Below are 12,621 nucleotides of genomic sequence, written 5' to 3' on the forward strand. Positions count from 1 at the left end.
TCTAGTGTTAATCTGGCGCCTCCTCCTGAGATTGCCGTCCTCCTTTCTTCAAGTGGATGACGTTTTCTACATCATCCAGAGTGTCTTACATCGCGCTCCTGCGCAGGCGCACTTCTCTCTGCCCTTTCCCCACAGAGAGCAGAGAAGTGTGCCTGCGCAGGAGCGTGATGGCAGATGCTGTGTGGCTGACGTTGGACGTGTAATCCACATGAAGTAGAAGGAGGACAGTGTTGGATGAAGACAAGCGACATCCATAGGACTGGACGTTACTAGATTGTGCCTACCCTACCTCAGACCACCTTGAGGACGTACTAGATAGTGCCGGCCGTGCCCCCGGCCACACGGGAGGACGGTACTAGATAGTGCCGGCCGTGCCCCAGGCCACACGGGAGGACGGTACTAGATAGTGCCGGCCGTGCCCCAGGCCACACGGGAGGACGGTACTAGATAGTGCCGGCCGTGCCCCAGGCCACACGGGAGGACGGTACTAGATAGTGCCGGCCGTGCCCCAGGCCACACGGGAGGATGGCACTAGATAGTGCCGGCCGTGCCCCAGGCCACACGGGAGGACGGTACTAGATAGTGCTGGCCGTTTCCCAGGCCACATGCTGCAGGAAGGCAGTTATCTATAATATAACGGGAGATGGGTGTCTCTGAAGCCTCTATAAACTGTGCAAGCGCAACATGCCTGCGCAGTCTGGCTCCAGAGAGAAGAACGCATGGAGCCGTTACAGGTAAGAGGAGTGTATGGCGCTGGAGACCACGGTATGCGTAGATACTGAACGTATACCGCTATCTCCAGTGCCATACTTACCTGACCGGGAGGATTATTGCCGCGGTGCCTCTCTTTGCTGGAGACCGGGGCAGGAGTGAGGCGTCGGAATTGGTGCATGCGCATAGCGCTATCCGACGCCATTTTACTGAAGACACATTTGCAGTGCGTCTTCAACAAAATGGTGCCGGACAGCGCGGTATGGGCACACGCGTACTCCGGCAGAACAGAACACAGCAGCGCTGGAGCACAGGGAAGAAAGGTGAGTATAAGTGTTTATTTTTTGGTATGTGTGCAGTGTGATAGGGATGAGGGGCGCCACGCATACCAGGATTGGGGGGGTGAGGGACCCCACGCATAACAGGATTGGGGGGTGAGGGACCCCACGCATACCAGGATTGGGGGGTGAGGGACCCCACGCATACCAGGGTTGGGGGGGTGAGGGACCCCATGCATACCAGGATTGGGGGGTGAGGGACCCCACGCATACCAGGATAGGATGGTGGGGCAGCACATACCAGCATGGGAGACCATATACCAATAAAGATGCTCGCCACCCAGGCGTAGAACGGATTCCATAGCTAGTTTGAACTAGAGCTGAGAGTATCAATTCATGAGACGCTGCACAGGAGGCCACAAATCTCTTACCTATAGTGTTGCATGAGCGTGCTCGGTTTACCCTTTCACCGAGCATGCTCGGGTGCAGCCTGAGTATTTACGGCGTGCTCGGGATCTATGCTCGAGCCAGTGGGGCTTTTAGACAGCTGTAACACATGCAGGGATTGCCTAACAAACATACAATCCCTGCATGTGTCACAGCTCTCTAACAGCCGTGACAAATGCAGCTGCGGCGGCTCAAGCATAGATGCCGAAAATACTCGAGCAGCACCCGAGTGTGCCCTGTGAAAGGGTTAACTGAGCACGCTCATGCAACACTACTAACCTTACCTCATCCGGCGTGACTTTTGATTGTCCAGGGCTGGCATGATGTCATCTGTGCGTCGTGCTTCGTTCAGTTGGGATCTATGGATTTATTTTCTGTCCATTCAACTTTCTCATCTTTATGTAGCTTCACTATTTGACACCTGGCTTTTTTGTGTCTGCAGGGCCGTGTTCACATGTTGAATAAATACTGTATTTCTTTGTTTTCTGTAGATGTCCACACCAAACTACACAATAACAATCATCTCTGATTATTGCATACTTGTTGCATTTTTTTATGCCTTTTCCCCCTTATTTGATGTTTTTTGGTGCAGATGTGAAGCCGCATTGTTCATTTTTTTGTTATAATACAGAATAGCTTTGATTCTGCACTTAAAGTAACTGCAGTCTTTTACATGCAATTTCTCTCTTTTTAGGCTCCACATAGAAGCCTCTAGACGTAAAAAAACCCATAACCGTACAGATCAGCAGCGTCTTTAGACCACAGAGCGGTTTTCATGAAATCGCATCCACTTTTCTTGGCCATTTAAATGCTGCAAAATGACTGTTCCAAAAAAAGCAGCTGAAAAAAAACAAAGCATTTTTGCTACATCTGAACACGGCCTAAATGTCCAAGCACAGTGGATGTGATTTAATGAAATCTACGCCTGCAGTGCAGCTAAAGACGCTGCGGAACTATGCGGATTTCATACATTGTTATATATATATACCTGCAAAAAAAAAAAGTAAATAAAAACATATTTTTAAGCTCAAAAATCAAAGTTTTTCTGTGGTATTAAAAATGTAGATTCACAGCTTCACCAAAACACATTTTAATGGGGAAAACTCTAAAGAAACTCAAACAAAATGCAAACACACAATAATAAGATTGTTATTTTGTTGTATTGTGCGGACACCTGCATAAAAAAACGCAGTCTTTATGTTGTGTGAAGATGGCTTTAGTGTTACATTTTATTTCATTTTTATGGCTTTAGTAGAGACTAGCACACCTTTTAATTTTGTGGGGTTGAAATTCAGCTGTTATACAAAGCTGAGTGCAGAGGACAAAAATATATTTTTTTAATTTGCTAATGTGATAGCGCAAGCTATAGTAGCCCACCTTATCAGTTTTTGGGGGTGAAATTCAGCTGTATGCACAGTAAAAAATATATAGATTTTTTTTCAGTTGCTAGCCAGAGTCCACCTAGTCCTTTTGTGGTGGTAAAATTCAGCAGTATGCAGAGTAAAAAAAAGATTTTTTTTTGCTGTGACTAACGTGATACAGCAGGCTAGATCTGAGTTTGAAATATCTTGGAGCATATATTCCATGTTATACAGGCCTCATCCACAGTAAAAAAAAAAATACTTTCTTCTGTTCCTAATGTTATACAGCAGAAGACATCTCAGTTTGAAATAGTTTAGAGCATATCTGCCATGTTATAGAGGCCTCATCCACACTAAAATACTTTCTTCTGTTACTAACGTCATACACTGGGGGACATCTCAGGATGACAAGGGAGGGTGTTTCACTGCGATCGAGGGGGGTTGGTGATACCAGACACATTGTTAGTGAAGGTGCAAGAGGCGAGGAACAAATGGAAGAGGAAGAGGTGATGGGGGCGAGCAACAGTCTGAACATGAAGAGGATAATCATCCCCTCTCTGTTCGTGTTTGGTGGGAGGGGACAGAGGAAACAAGCTTCAGAATTACCCAGCCACCAACACAGCATGAGCTTGAACCTCATGGAAGAGCCCAACATATGAATGCCTTCTTGCTGCACTATCTGCAATATGATCCCCATATAGTTATGATTCTAAATAGTGCTGACTACTGGCTTGCAATTCTGTTAGATTCATGTTATAAGAGTAAATTTTGCCACATGCTTCCCGCCATGGAAAGGGGCCCGCGAATGCTGGAGTATTGAAACACGTTTTTACACAATCTTAAGAGAGATTTTTCCCAAGACAGCAATGAGGCACACAGAGTGCATTGCAGCTCTACACTTCCAACCTCTGGCACGTCAATTTATCAACGCAAAAATATTAGTAGCAGCAGTAGTCTAAGTGGCAGAAGCAACTTCTGTGAGTCCTTTCACACATTTTTTTAGACCAGCTCGTGCACCAGCATAACAGAGTACAAGTCTCACACATGAACAACTGGAGAGGATGGTGCACTCCTGATTGAGTCTCCATCTGCTGGGTTGGTTGTAGTGGAAGAGGTGTCTGTCCCCATTATACTACTTCTAATCTACTGAAATAGATGCAACTTCGGTGGTGTTAGGCCCTAATTTTTTAATGTGAACACTCCTGGTTGGGTCTCTATCTGCTGGGTTGCCTGTAGTGGAAGAGGTTTTGGTCTCTATTATAATAGTTATACTTTAGTGAAATTAATTTTTGGTGCAGATATTGATCTCCACACAGGGGTACACAAATATGTTAAACTCAAAATTGATTTTCAATAAACAACCATCAGCCACCCCATAAAACGCATGTGCTGCTTGCTCCTCCTCTTTTGTTACCGTGCCAAGTATTGTCAAGCAGGTCTCCGACCACAGAATTTACGATTCTTTACCCGCTCCAGTCAGGCTGAGTGAGAGCCCATCTCCTGTAATGGAAGTGGACATGCCTGCTGTTTTTGACCGATCTCAGAGAACGAGCACACCACAACCTTATCCATCATAACATCTCCGTCTGCATCTCACTCACGGTCGAGCTGTTTGTCCGGTCCACCATACTCTGCCCTCTCTCAGCACTGCAGCCAGCAAAAGATTGCTTCCTCCTACACATGACAAATCTAAGAGATTGAATGCCACCATTTCCAAACTGTTGGCCACGGAAATGGTGGTGTCAGGCCCTAATTGTTTGAAATGTGAACACTCCTGGTTGGGTCTTCATCTGCTGGACTGGCTGTAGTGGAAGAGTTGTTGGTCCCCATTATACTAGTTCTATATCTAGCGAAATTAATTCTTTGGTACAGATATTGTCACAGGAGTACACATGATATAATCGAAATTGGTTTTCTTAGTACTGTGGTATATAAACCAGGCTACATTTCATCTTTTAATTCTTTGGTGATGATATTGTTCTCCAGATGAGCGAGCACTAAATGTGCTCAACTTAGTGATTCAGCGGTTTCTCAAAAAGTACCCAGATCTCCCGGAGCTGCTCATGAAAACGCCGTGGGTGTGTCCATTTTAGAAAGTCAGCTACAGCTTTCCCCACCCTGGCAGTGCTTCAGCAGCATTTGCAGCTTCCAGCTCACCGACTGGTGTGCGATGTGACCATACGTTGGAAATCAATGTTGCAGATGTTGGGAAGGATTTGTGAGCAGCAGAGGGCAGTTGTTGAGCACCAGCTTCAACATGCTCGTTGGAATTCAGGTCAGCCTCCGCATATAACAGCTGATGAGTGGGGATGGATGTTTGACATCTGTGTTGTCTCCAAAATTTTGAGGACTCCACCAAGATGGTGAGTGGCGATGACGCCATAATTAGCGTCACCATCCCGCTTCTCTGTTTACTGAAACGATCGCAGCTCACAAAGACAAGGCCTTGCAGGCAGAGCAGCGTACTATACAGGGTGATGCTGCACAGCCCAGCCTCATCTTATCTCAAGGAGGAGGAGGAGAACATGAACAGTCATCCTCTTAGTGAGGACAGGGAAGTCTTGGCTTTCTTGGAAGTCTTAATACCCCTCTTTCAGTCTGTGGGAAAGCTGTACGAGTTTCGCTTAATGATGACCTTCAGTGGCTTTGCTTATGCACTTTATTTGTGAAAATGCATTGTAGACCAGTCCATTGCCCAACTCTGTAGTCATGAAATTCAAGGCGCAAAGAAACATCTTTGTATGTTGAAGCACAAGCAAGAAGTGTGAGCTGATGTTGGGCGGGCAGTCATTGCTTATGAAAGAAGCTGCATTAAAGGACTTTCCTGGAAGAAATGACAGCCGGCATAGATTCAGTTTCCCTCTATGCCAGTCCTTTCACCGAGCTAAAGAATATGGCTGTGGTGAAATACAACTGTCACCAAGAAGCAATGTCAGACTGAAGAACTTTGGGCCCACCAGAGCATTTGATTCTGAGGGCCCACCTTTCTCCCCTGCTCAAGAGCACCTTAGCAGTTGTAAGGTTTGCATTATGAACTCTCCTGAAGGAGAAGCCAGGGCCCACCGGGGGAGTCTCCAGTTCTCTGGTGGGCCCGTGCAACCCTGCCGAGAAGCATCCCTGGCCAAGGTTCCCGGACACTCTATGGCTACTTTTTTACTGTGGACTGGCTCCAGCAATCTATAAGATTGAAATCTATAAGATCCATTCACTGGCTCCCAATTGCCCGGCTTATCCAGTTCAAACTACTAACACTGACCTACAAAGCCATCCATAACCTTTTTCCTCCGTACATCTCTGAATTAATCTCCCCCTATATTCCCTTTTGTAATCTTCGGTCTAACATGCTAGAGAAACTTGCACCTACTGCCACTCAGTGTCTTCAACTCCTTTGTGAGAAACTAATGCTTGGGCAGCCATTCTACCAAATAAAATTCCTGACATATGGAAATTGTGGATAGCTTCGTTTCTGGTACTGGGTGCTAATACCAAACCGTGGCGTGCCATTCACTGGATATTCCTGGCTGGTTGGAGTCAAGCTCATTCCCACAGAAAAGTACCAGCATCAAGCTAAGGAGATAGTGGCCTCTGTCATCATGAAGGAGTTTGCTCGTTGTCTAGGGGACCGATCACTGCTGCTGTCTACCTTTTGAACTTTGTGTTGAAGCTTGCGAGGATTAAGAGGTTACATTGGCGAGTCTGGTTTTTATACTAAAGAAACTACTGTTTTTATAGTTTTAAATGAGCACACATAAACCGTGATTTCTGCAGCAGCGCATCCAGGCCGGGATAGTGGCAGAGAAATTGCTGTACCATCAGGCACAGGATGCAAGGCACGTGTGTGAGGTTGCCCCGGTGTGTGAGGTTGCCCCAGCGTAGGGCCGCCACCAGGTTTGCACCGTTATTGCACACATCCTTCTCTTGCTCCAGGTTCAGTGGAGATAGCCATTGCTCAAACTCGGCCTGGAGAGCTGTCCACAACTCTTCAGCTGTATGACTGCAATCTCCAAGGTATATTAATTTTAACCGGTGAGCCATAGCTGCGCAGTAAGGAGGTGGGGGGATTCTTTCTGCACTGTTGGAACATGTGTCTTATTAAGGCAGAAGTTGAGGGCGCAGGTGGAGGCCCTAGAGGAGGCAGAGGCATCGGACAAAGCGTTAGATATAGAGGTTTGTCACACAAGCCTTGAGGATTCCAACACTTGCTGTCTAGTGACACCTTGATGTCTAGCGGTCCAGTTCTCCATCCCCTGGTGTGTAGTAGTTTAGTTCTCCAAACCTAGCTGTTTAGTAGTTTAGTTTTCCAACCCCTGTTGTATATTAGTTTAGTTCTCCATGTTCTGGTGTGTATTTGTTTTGTTCTCCAACCCATCCATGCCCACCCCCAGGGGTTAACGTCTGATGACGAGGGTTTGGATTCTGTTCGGACCCTACTTCGTCCGGGCCCGGATCAACTGAAAAAATTTTTGGGCATTGCTACACATGCTTTCCCCATCTCTTGAGTCTATGAAGCTTTGTATCACTCCTCTGATTCCTCAGTATAGAAAGTGTGCACAGCTCTGCAGACTCGCCCATTTGTAGTTCCCCACAGTCAGTTGGGCAGTTGGAGAGTTGTGACGCGGGGGAAAACAAGGGTAATTGGGGTGCCACCTCTGAGGACTGTACTGTGTGTGATGTTAAGGTGGAGGGAGAGGAGCAGAGGCCACTTGATGCCACGCTTGTCATCCACTGGAGCACATATTCTTTCTGGTCCTCATCTACAAAGCGTACCGCTGTCTCTGGATCACCGATTGGCCATAGCTTGGATCTCTTCATACCTAACCGACATTCAGTGTCTCCCGCTCACACACCACCTCATCATCTCGCCCCCTATGTGTCAGTGATTCAGTTCTAGGACCCCTGCTCTTCTCCATCTACGCCTTCGGCCTGAGACAGCTCCTACAGTCTCAAGGCTTTCAGTATCACCTCTATGTTGATGACACACAGATCTACCTCTCTGGACCTGATATCACCTCCTTACTAACCAGAATCCCACAATGTGAGTCCGCTATTTCAGCTTTCTTCTCTGCTAGATTAATAAAACTTTACATGGATAAAACCAAATTCATCATCTTTCCACCATCTCATTCCCCAACTGACCTATCCATGAAAGTCAATGGCTGCCCACTCTGATCTGTCCTTGAAAAGTCAGATCCAAGCCCTTTCCACTTGCTGCCGACTACAACTCCAAAATATCTCCGGTATCCACACATTCCTCAACCATGAATCTACAAAAACACCAGTGCATGTCCTCATCCTCTCCCGCCTCGATTACATGCAAGCTCCTACTCTGTGGCCTCCCTTCTACCACTCTTGCACCCCTCCAATCTATCCTAAACTGTGCTGGCCGGCTAATCCACATGTTATCCCGCTATTCCCCGAATTCTCCCCTTTCTCTGTCAATCCCTGCGCTGGCTCCCCGTTGCCCAGAGACTCCAGTTGAAATGCCTAAGTTTGGCATACCAAGCCATCGAAAACCTGTCTCCTCCATACATGTGTGACCTAGTCTCCCTGCACGCAAACTCCCATCCTAACAAGATCTTCTCTACTTCCCTCTTATCTCTTCTTGCCACAATCCCATAAAAGATTTGTCCCATGCATCTCCCCTACTGTGTAACTCTGTACCCCAATACATCAGACTCTCACCTACCCTGGAAACCTTGAAAAGGAAGCTGAAGACCCACTTCTTCTGACAAGCGTACAATCTACGGTAACCCTCGCTCCAGCATACCGCTACACGACTAGCTGTACTCTGACATACTGCATCCTCACCCATCCCTTGTAGATTGTTTGTGCGCTCTTGCGGGCAGGGTCCTCTCTCCTCTTGTACCAGTCAGTGACTCCTTTTCACATGTGAAGTGCCACGGAATAAATGTCGCTGTAATAATAATAATTATAGTACTTGTACTCTGGGTCAATTGATGGCACTTTCCTGGTGTCTAGCCCTAATTTGATGTGTTTTGGCAGCTTTTGGACCAGTTTGAAGGTATTGTGTATGTGTTTGTTGCTGTCCCCCATTGAATACTATGACGTTCGTCAATGTTCAGCGAATTTTGCAAATTCGACAATTGTAATCTGACACGAACATTGAAACATTCGCTCATCTCTGCTCACTAACATATCGCGAACAGGAACCCATACATTCTGATCAGAGGCGTAAGTAAAGTCTGATGGGCCTGGTGCAAAATATATACAGTGGTGGCCAAAAGTATTGGCACCCCTGCAATTCTGTCAGATAATACTCAGTTTCTTCCTGAAAATGATTGCAATCACAAATTCTTTGGTATTATTATCTTCATTTAATTTGCTTGTAAGGAAAAAACACAAAAGAGAATGAAGCAAAAATCAAATCATTGATCATTTCACACAAAACTCCAAAAATGGGCCAGACAAAAGTATTGGCACCCTCAGCCTAATACTTGGTTGCACAACCTTCAGCCAAAATAACTGCGAACAACCGCTTCCGGTAACCATCAATGAGTTTCTTACAATGCTCTGCTGGAATTGTAGACCATTCTTCTTTGGCAAACTGCTCCAGGTCCCTGAAATTTGAAGGGTGCCTTCTCCAAACTGCCATTTTGAGATCTCTCCACGGGTGTTCTATGGGATTCAGGTCTGGACTCATTGCAGGCCACCTTAGAAGTCTCCAGTGCTTTCTCTCAAACCATTTTATAGTGCTTTTGGAAGTGTGTTTTGGGTCATTGTCATGCTGGAAGACCCATGACCTCTGAGGGAGACCCAGCTTTCTCACACTGGGCCCTACATTATGCTGCAAAATTTGTGGTAGTCTTCAGACTTCATAATGCCATACACACGGTCAAGCAGTCCAGTGCCAGAGGCAGCAAAGCAACCCCAAAACATCAGGGAACCTCCGCTATGTTTGACTGTAGGGACCGTGTTCTTTTCTTTGAATGCCTCTTTTTTTTTCCTGTACACTCTATGTTGATGCTTTTTCCCAAAAAGCTCTACTTTTGTCTCATCTGACCAGAGAACATTCTTCCAAAACGTTTTAGGCTTTCTCAGGTAAGTTTTGGCAAACTCCAGCCTGGCTTTTTTATGTCTCGGGGTAAGAAGTGGGGTCTTCCTGGGTATACTACCATACAGTCCCTTTTCATTCAGACGCCGACGGATAGTACGGGTTGACACTGTTGTACCCTCGGACTGTAGGGCAGTTTGAACTTGTTTGGATGTTAGTCGAGGTTCTTTATCCACCATCCGCACAATCTTGCATTGAAATCTCTCGTCAATTTTTCTTTTTTGTCCACATCTAGGGAGGTTAGCCACAGTGCCATGGGCTTTAAACTTCTTGATGACACTGCGCACGGAAGACACAGGAACATTCAGGTCTTTGGAGATGGACTTGTAGCCTTGAGATTGCTCATGCTTCCTCACAATTTGGTTTCTCAAGTCCTCAGACAGTTCTTTGGTCTTCTTTCTTTTCTTCATGCTCAATGTGGTACACACAAGGACACAGGACAGAGGTTGAGTCAACTTTAATCCATGTTAACCAGCTGCAAGTGTGATTTAGTTATTGCCAACACCTGTTAGGTGCCACAGGTAAGTTACAGGTGTTGTTAATTACACGAATTAGAGAAGCATCACATGATTTTTCAAACAGTGTCAATACTTTTCTCCACCCCCTTTTTTAGGTTTGGTGTGGAATTGTATCCAATTTGGCTTTAGGACAATTCTTTTTGTGTTTTTTCATTGAAGACAAATTAAATGAAGAAAATAATTCCAAAGAATTTGTGATTGCAATCATTTTCAGGAAGAAACAGAGCATTATCTGACAGAATTGCAGGGGTGCCAATACTTTTGGCCACCACTGTATGTATATGTATATATATGTATATATATATATATATATATATATATATATATATATATATATATATATATATATATATTGTAATGCAGCGACTCGCTGGCATTACGGTAATGGTCCGGGATGTGTTTTACCTGAACATGTACCTTCCCCCTCAGGTGACTGGTCACATGACTGTGACATAGCACAGGTCCTACGCGCACAGAATGTCTGTCTGATCACATGACTGTGACATCAGCAAGGTCCTGTCAGTATGTGTGTGTGTGTGTGCACGGGATGCATACATAAACCCTGCTTGATGGGAGACAGGTGTGTTCTGTGAGAGAGGCGTAAGGCCTGTTCCCGTGTGTGTGGGACACCGACCATGTGAGGCCTAGTGAAGCCTGGTGCCTGAAAGGTCGAGACTGGATCCTGTGTGGATGGTACTGGCCTTGGAAGGCAGAGGTTTGAGGAAGAGTCCTGAAAGGCAGAGCCTGGATCCTGTGTGAATGTCAGTGGCCTTTGAGGGAACGACGGCTGGAGACCCCTACCTGGGAAGCCGCAAAGCCACAGTGGTGGCGGAGTAATGGACTGAGACAGCTAAACCTGGCAAAGGTAATACCCTGTGTTATATGGACATTAATATGGACATTGCTATGTTATTACCTTGCTGAAGGCTGTACCTGGAGCAAGTGAGCCGGTGTGTCACTTGGCTCGTGAATATCATATATATGTGTGTCGGCGTGCCACTGAGTTGGACCCAGTGAACTGTGGTTTATGAAGTGCAATAAACTGCTGTATTGAGAAAATACCGGGAGGACATTGCACGTGTGCTTAATTGACCCGGTGCAGCGAGTATCCCCCATTATGATGTCTAGCGCTGCCTTACAACATATTATATATATATATATATATATATATATATATATAATCTCTTCCGTACTGGTATATATGTCCCTCATTATGGTCCCTTATCTTAAAGCTCCATACTGGTATATACAGTATATATCCCCCATTCTGGTGCTGTTCTTTACTGTATAGAAAAAAAAAAGTAAAGCATTATACTCCCCAGGGGTGAACACAGAAGTCATAGTGCCCCATAGTCCCCCCTACAGTATTATGCTCCTACTTATAGTATAATGCACTCCCCATACACTATAACCCCACAGTGCTCCATACAGTATAATGCACAGCCCATAGTCCTCCCTATTGTATAATGTACTCCCCATACTCCTTCATATAGTAGAATTCACCCTCAATAATCCACCATACAGTATAATGCACACCCTATAGTCATGCATGTAGTATAATGCACAGCCTATAGTCCTCTATATAGAATAATGCACAGCCCATTCTGAAATATGTGCCCCATCCAGGTACATGGCCCTCATCCAGGTATATATTCCTCATCCTGGTATATGGCCCTCATCCTGGTATATGGTCCCATCCTAGAATATGGCCCTCATCCTGGGCCTCATCCTGGTATATGGTCCCATCCTGGTATATGGTCCCATCCTAGAATATGGCCCTCATCCTGGGCCTCATCCTGGTATATGTCCCCCATCCTGGTATATGGCCCTCATCCTGAGCCTCATCCTGATATATGGCCCCGCTGTTAGTCAATACACAGAAAAAAACAAACGCTCCTACTCACCTTCTTAGCACTCACCATGCTGTGCGGTGTCCACATCTGAAGCTGGCAGCTGATTTTGGTTGATTTTGACAGGAGCGCATAACGTCACTGCCATGCGCCCCGGCCGCCTCTGATTGGCCAGCAGCATGTATTGCGGAGCACGGATCCGGCAACTTTTTGCGCTGCAATACACTTCAGCTGAATGTGTGTCTCAGGATGCACATTCAGCTGAGATAGGGGCTGGCGCCGGCGAGCCCCTTATCCGCCGGGTACGTTACGCCCCTGAATCTGATGTTCTATTGTATACCTGGCAGGAGCCAATATATTGTGATGCCTTCACTATTATATACC

This window comes from Phyllobates terribilis, unplaced genomic scaffold (genome assembly GCF_046119375.1).
Source record: "Phyllobates terribilis strain yellow unplaced genomic scaffold, ASM4611937v1 Scaffold_351__1_contigs__length_1975267, whole genome shotgun sequence".
Lineage (NCBI taxonomy): Eukaryota > Metazoa > Chordata > Amphibia > Anura > Dendrobatidae > Phyllobates > Phyllobates terribilis.